We start from the raw sequence: 8210 nt of genomic DNA on the forward strand, positions 1-8210 counted from the left end.
CACCATACCCCTCATGGCTTTTCGGGCCCGAGCATGTACCACGGACAGTTCCTTCAGCACGTCGCCTTGAAATCTGGATACCTCTTCCTCCGGACGAGCGGTTAAGAAGCCTGTAAAGCAACAGACTCACGATGTTCCAAACTATAGAATAAACATGAGCCCCTAGGGAGGTTCAACAATAGAGGAAAGACATATCGAATATACCGCCCTTCAGCTTCTCATTTTCTTTTTGAGTAGCCGATAGTTGAGCCTTCACGCTCTCTATCTCTTCGGATTGTTTATCTTTTCCCCCCTCATGTTTATTCTTCCCGGATGCACTCATTGCGGCCTTTTTCATTTCCGCCAATTCGGCGGTGACTGCATTCAGCTGTGTGTGATTCACCTTTAGCTCCTGGGATAGAGCGGTATTCTTCTCTTTAAGAACCTGCAGATCATATCGATCCTTAAATCGCTTTACCTCACAGCTTCAAGTCTCGGGGGCTACTGGCATATGACTATCAAAAATTGTGTAAAGTTTTTACTTGTATGTCCTTTGAGAACAACTAAGTGACTCCGACAAGCTCGTCTTGAGCGGCTCGGATGTATGCATCCACTGAATTGAGTGCGGTAAACTCTTGCTCGGAAAAGGCCGGAGTGTGCATAGCCTCTTTCAGTTGATGGTGATTCATAAGGCTCTCCACTTCGGAATTCATGACTGATACGTCAACCAAATCCTCTTGAGGAGGCGGAATTGGCATGGCATCGGCTCTCATCCTAGTTGAAGAGTTCGGCGCCGGATTGGCGGACATTCGGCTAACTGGGCGTTTTCCCACTGTCTGCCGCGTACTCCTCCTGACATCAAGGATAAAAGGAGACTTTTAACAATCCAGACTCATCCCTAAGCATGTATTAAAAACATAGCTCTTGGAAGATTGTGAGGTTTCTACAACACTCCCGATCCCTTTTCGTTTTGAACGACGACCTTTGATACGTCTCCAACGTATCTATAAGTTTTGATTGTTCCATGCTATTATATTATCTGTTTTGGATGTTAATGGGCATTATTTTACACTTTTATATTATTTTTGGGACTAACCTACTAACCCAAGGCCTAGTGCAAATTGCTATTTTTTTGCCTATTTCAGTGTTTCGCAGAAAAGGAATATCAAACGGAATCCAAACATAATGAAACCTTCGAGAGAGTTATTTTTGGAACAAACGTGATCCATGGGACTTGGAGTGGACGTCAAGCAACCAACGAGGAGGCCACGAGGCAGGGGGCGCGCCCTCCACCCTCGTGGGCCCCTCGTGGATCCACCGACGTACTTCTTCCTCCTATATATATTCATATACCCCGAAAACATCCAGGAGCACCACGAAACCCTATTTCCACCGCCGCAACCTTCTGTACCCAAGAGATCCCACCTTGGGGCCTTTTCCGGAGCTCCGCCGGAGGGGGAATCAATCACGGAGGGCCTCTACATCAACTCCATGGCCCCTCCGATGATGTGTGAGTAGTTTACTTTAGACCTTCGGGTCCATAGTTATTAGCTAGATGGCTTCTTCTCTCTCTTTGGATATCAATACAAAGTTCTCCTCGATCTTCTTGGAGATCTCTTTTTGCAGTGTGTTTGTCGAGATCCGATGAATTGTGGGTTTATGATCAAGTTTATCTATGAACAATATTTGAATCTTCTCTGAATTCTTTTCTGTATGATTGGTTATCTTTGCAAGTCTCTTCGAATTATCAGTTTGGTTTGGCCCACTAGATTGATCTTTCTTGCAATGGGAGAAGTGCTTAGCTTTGGGTTCAATCTTACGGTGCTCGATCCCAGTGACAGAAAGGGAAATGACACGTATTGTATTGTTGCCATCGAGGATAAAAAGATGGGGTTTATATCATATTGCTTGAGTTTATCCCTCTACATCATGTCATCTTGCCTAATGCGTTACTCTGTTCTTATGAACTTAATACTCTAGATGCATGCTGGATAGCGGTCGACGTGTGGAGTAATAGTAGTAGATGCAGGCAGGAGTCGGCCTACTTGTCACGGACGTGATGCCTATATACATGATCATGCCTAGATATTCTCATAATTATTCACTTTTCTATCAATTGCTCGACAGTAATCTGTTCACCTACCGTAATAGTCATGCTATCTTGACAGAAGCCACTAGTGTAACCTATGGCCCCCGGGTCTATTCTCCCTTATATTAATATCCCGTTATCAAGTTATTTCTTGCACCGTTTATTTTGCAATCTTTACTTTTAATCTTTATCATAAAAATACCAAAAAATATTATCTTACCATCTCTATCAGATCTCACTCTCGTAAGTGACCAAGAAGGGATTGACAACCCCTTTACCGCGTTGGTTGCGAGGTTCTTATTTATTTGTGTAGGTATGAGGGACTTGCGTTTAGTCTCCTACTGGATTGATACCTTGGTTCTCAAAAACTGAGGGAAATACTTACGCTACTTTGCTGCATCATCCTTTCCTCTTCAAGGGAAAACCAATGCAGTGCTCAAGAGGTAGCAAGAAGGATTTCGGGTGCCGTTGCCGAGGAAGCTTACGCTCAAGTCAAGACATACCAAGTACCCATCACAAACTCTTATCCCTCGCATTAAACTATTTGCTATTTGCCTCTCGTTTTCCTCTCCCCCACTTCACCCTTGTCATTTTATTTGCCCTCTTTTTCTGTTCCCCTTCTCTTTTATATTTCGTCTCTTCTTGATTGCTTCTTGTTTGCTTGTGTGTTGGTTTGCTTGCTTTTTACGATGGCTCAAGATAATACTAAATTGTGTGACATTGCCAATACCAACAACAATGATTTTCTTAGCACTCTGATTGCTCCTCTTAATGATGCTGAATCTTGTGAAATTAATGTTGCTTTGCTGAATCTTGTCATGAAAGATCAATGTGTCGGCCTTCCTAGTGAAGATGCCGCTACCCATCTAAATAGCTTTGTTGATTTATGTGATATGCAAAATAAGAAAGATGTGGACAATGATATTGTTAGACTAAAGTTATTTCCGTTTTGGCTTAGAGATCGTGCTAAATCTTGGTTTTCTTCTTTTCCTAAAAACAATATTGATTCATGGAATAAGTGCAAAGATGCTTTTATCTCTAAATATTTTCCTCCCACTAAGATCATCTCACTTAGAAACGATATTATGAATTTTAAGCAACTTGATCACGAACACGTTGCACAAACTTGGGAGAGGATGAAATTAATGATACGTAATTGCCCTACACATGGTTTGAATTTGTGGATGATTATACAAAAAAATTATGGCGGATTGAATTTTGCTTCTAGAAATCTCTTAGATTCAGCCACGGGAGGCACTTTTACGGAAATCACTTTAGGAGAAGCTATTAAACTCCTAGATAATATTATGGTTAATTATTCTCAATGGCACACTGAAAGATCTACTAGTAAAAAGGTGCATGCAACTGAAGAGATTAATGTTTTGAGTGGAAAGATAGATGAACTTATGAAATTGTTTGCTAATAAGAGTGTTTCTTCTGATCCTACTGATATGCCTTGATCTACTTTGATTGAGAACAGTAATGAATCTATGGATGTGAATTTTGGTGCTAGGAACAATTTTGGTAACAACGCTTATAGAGGAAATTTTAATCCTAGGTCGTTTCCTAGTAATTCCTCTAATAATTATGGTAATTCCTACAACAATTCTTATGGAAATTATAATAAGATTCCATCTGATTTTGAATCTAATATTAAAGAATTTATTAGTTCTCAAAAGAGTTTCAATGCTTTGATTGAAGAAAATTTGTCTAAGATTGATGAGTTGGCTAGGAACGTGGATAGAATTTCTCTTGATGTTGATTCTTTGAAACTTAGATCTATCCCACCAAAGCATGATATCAATGAGTCTCTCAAAGCTATGAGAATTTTCATTGATGAGTGCAAAGAAAGAACAGCTAGGATGTGTGCCAAAAAAGATTGCTTTGTGAAAGCGTGTTCTTCTAGTTTCCATGATAATAATGATGAAGATCTAAAAGTTATTGATGTGTCTCCTATTAAATCTTTGTTTTGAAATATGAATCTTGATAATGATGGGACTGGAGATGAGTCAACTTTAGTTAGAAGGCGTCCCAATGATTCGGAGTTTTTAGATCTTGATGCAAACATTAATAAAAGTGAGATTGGAGAGGTCAAAACTTAAGATAGCAATGAACCCACTATCTTGGATTTCAAGGAATTTAATTATGATAATTGCTCTTTAATAGATTGTGTTTCCTTGTTGCAATCCGTGCTAAATTCTCCGCATGCTTATAGTCAAAATAAGGCTTTTACTAAACATATCGTTGATGCTTTAATGCAATCTTATGAAGAAAAACTTGAATTGGAAGTTTCTATCCCTAGAAAACTTTATGATGAGTGGGAACCTACTATTAAGATTAAAATTAAAGATCATGAATGCTATGCGTTGTGTGATTTGGGTGCTAGTGTTTCCACGATTCCTAAAACCTTGTGTGATTTGCTAGGTTTCCGTGAATTTGATGATTGTTCTTTAAACTTGCATCTTGCGGATTCCACCATTAAGAAACCTATGAGAAGAATTAATGATGTTCTTATTGTTGCAAATCGGAATTATGTTTCCATAGATTTCATCGTCCTTGATATAGATTGCAATCCTTCATGTCATATTATTCTTGGTAGACCTTTCCTTACAACGATTGGTGCAATTATTGATATGAAAGAAGTGAATATTAGATTCCAATTTCCGTTAAGGAAAGGCATGGAACACTTCCCTAGAAAGAAAAATAAATTACCTTACGAATCTATCATGAGAGCTACTTATAGATTGAATACCAAAGATGGCAATACCTAGATCTATCCTTGCTTTTATGCCTAGTTATGGGCGTTAAACGATAGCGCTTGTTGGGAGGCAACCCAATTTAATTTTTGTTCCTTGCTTTTTGATTCTGTTTAGTAATAAATAATTCATCCAGCCTCTTCTTATATGTGGTTTTATGCTTTTAATTAGTGTTTGTTCCAAGTAGAACCTTTGGGAAGACTTGGGGAAAGTCTTTGCGATCTTGCTGTAAAAAACAGAAATTTTAGCGCTCATGAGATTTGCTGCCATGTTTTACTGGAGAGTGCGATTAGGTTGATTATTTTTTGCAAATGATTAATAGATAAATTCCTCACGTCCAGAAATTTATTTTAGAATTGTTGGGGTTCCAGAAGTATTCGAAACCAACAGATTACTACAGATTGTTCTGTTTTTGTCAGATTCTGTTTTTCGCGTGTTGTTTGCTTATTTTGATGAATCTATGAGTAGTATCGGAGGGTATGAATCATAGAGCAGTTGTAATACAGTAGGTTTAACACCAATATAAATAACTAATTAGTTCATTATGGTACCTTGAAGTGGTGTTTTGTTTTCTTTCGCTAACGGAGCTCACAAGATTTTCTCTTTAAAGTTTTGAGTTGTGAAATTTTCAAGTTTTGGGTAAAGATTTGATGGATTATGGAACAAGGAGTGGAAAGAGCCTAAGCTTGGGTATGCCCAAGGTACCCCAAGGTAAAATCCAAGGACAACAAAAATCCTAAGCTTGGGGATGCCCCGGAAGGCATCCCCTCTTTCGTTTTCTTCTATCGGTAACTTTACTCGGAGCTATATTTTTATTCACCACATGATATGTGTTTTGCTTGGAGCGTCTTGTATTATTTGAGTCTTTGATTTTTAGTTTACCACAGTCATCCTTTCTGTACACACCTTTTGGGAGAGACACACATGAATTGGAATTTATTAGAATACTCTATGTGCTTCACTTATATCTTTTGAGCTAGATAATTTTGCTCTAGTGCTTCACTTATATCTTTTAGAGCACGGTGGTGGTTTTATTTTATAGAAATAATTGATTTCTCATGATTCAGTTATATTATTTTGAGAGTCCTTTAGAACAGCATGGTAATTTACTTTGGTTATGAATGTAGTCCTAATATGATAGGCATCCAAGATCGGCATAATAAAAACTTTCATAAAAAGTGCATCGAGTACTAGGAGAAGTTTGATACTTGATAATTGTTTTGAGATATAAAGGTGGTAATATTAGAGTGTGCTAGTTGATTAGTTGTGAATTTGAGAAATACTTGTGTTGAAGTTTCCAAGTCCCATAGCATGCACGTATGGTGACCGTTGTGTAACAAATTTGAAACATGAGGTGTTATTTGTTTGTCTTCCTTATGAGTGACGGTCGGGGACGAGCGATGGTCTTTTCCTACCAATCTATCCCCCTATAAGCATGCGCATAATGCTTGGTTTTTGATGACTTGTAGATTTTTTCAATAAGTATGTGAGTTCTTTATACGCATTCTCACCCTTCCATCATTGCTAGCCTCTTCGGTACCGTGCATTGCCCTTTCTCACCTCGAGAGTTGGTGCAAACTTCACCGGTGCATCCAAACCCCGTGATATGATACGCTCTGTCACACATAAACCTCCTTATATCTTCCTCAAAAAATCCACCATACCTACCTATTATGGCATTTCCATAGTCATTCCGAGATATATTGTCATGCAACTTTCCACCGTTCCGTTCATCATGACACGCTACATCATTGTCATATTTCCTTGCATGATCATGTAGTTGACATCGTATTTGTGGCAAAGCCACCGTTCATAATTTTTCATACATGTCATTCTTGATTCATTGCCCATCCCAGTACACCGCCGGAGGCATTCATATATTGTCATACTTTGTTCTAGTATCGAGTTGTAATCATTGAGTTGTAAATAAATAGAAGTGTGATGATCATCATTAATAGAGCATTGTCCCAAATAAAAAAGAGAAAGGACAAATAAAAAAGGCCCAAAAAGGTAAAAATAAGAAAAATAAATAAAAAGGGGCAATGCTACTATCCTTTTTTTTCCACACTTGTGCTTCAAAGTAGCACCATTATCTTTATGATAGAGAGTCACTTGTTTTGTCACTTTCATATACTAGTGGTAATTTTTCATTATAGAACTTGGCTTATATATTCCAACAATGGGCTTCCTCAAGTGCCCTAGGTCTTCGTGAGCAAGCAAGTTGGATGCACACCCACTTAGTTTCTTTTGTTGAGCTTTCATACATTTATAGGTCTAGTGCATCCGTTGCATGGCAATCCCTACTCCTTGAATTGACATCAATTGATGGGCATCTCCCTAGCCCATTGATTAGCCATGTCGATGTGATACTTTCACCTTTTTGTCTTCTCCACATAACCCCCATAATCATATTCTATTCCACCCATAGTGCTATATCCATGGCTCACGCTCATGTATTGTGTGAAAGTTGAAAAAGTTTTGAGATTACTAAAGTGTGAAATAATTGCTTGGCTTGTCATCGGGGTTGTGCATGATGAGAGCATTCTTGTGTGAAGAAAATGGTGCATGACCAAACTATATGATTTTGTAGGGATGAACTTTCTTTTGCGATGTTATTTTGAGAAGACATAATTGCTTGGTTAGAATGCCTGAAGTATTATTATTTTTATGTCAACATTAAACTTTTATCTTGAATCTTTCGGATCTGAATATTCATGCCACAATAAAGAGAATTACATTGAGAATTATGCTAGGTAGCATTCCACATCAAAAATTCTGTTTTTATCATTTACCTACTCGAGGACGAGCAGGAATTAAGCTTGGGGATGCTCGATACATCTCCAAAGTATCTATAATTTTTTATTGTTCCATGCTATTATATTATCTGTTTTGGATATTAATGGGCTTTATTTTACACTTTTATATTATTTTTGGGACTAACCTACTAACCCAAGGCCCAGTGCAAATTGCTGCTTTTTGCCTATTTCAGTGTTTCGCAAAAAAGGAATATCAAACGGAATCCAAACGGAATGAAACCTTCGGGAGAGTTATTTTTGGAACAAACATGATCCGTGGGACTTGGAGTGGACGTCAAGCAACCAACGAGGAGGCCACGAGGCAGGGGGCGCGCCTACCCCCCTGGGCGCGCCCTCCACCCTCGTGGGCCCCTCGTGGCTCCACTGACCTACTTCTTCCTCCTATATATATTCATGTACCCCGAAAATATCCAGGAGCACCACGAAACCCTATTTCCACCGCCACAACCTTCTGTACCCAAGAGATCCCATCTTGGTGCCTTTTTCGGAGCTCCGCCGGAGGGGGGATCAATCACGGAGGACCTCTACATCAACTCCATGGCCCCTCCGATGATGTGTTATTAGTTTACT

Source organism: Triticum urartu, chromosome 1, assembly GCF_003073215.2.
Source record: "Triticum urartu cultivar G1812 chromosome 1, Tu2.1, whole genome shotgun sequence".
Taxonomy (NCBI): Eukaryota; Viridiplantae; Streptophyta; class Magnoliopsida; order Poales; family Poaceae; genus Triticum; species Triticum urartu.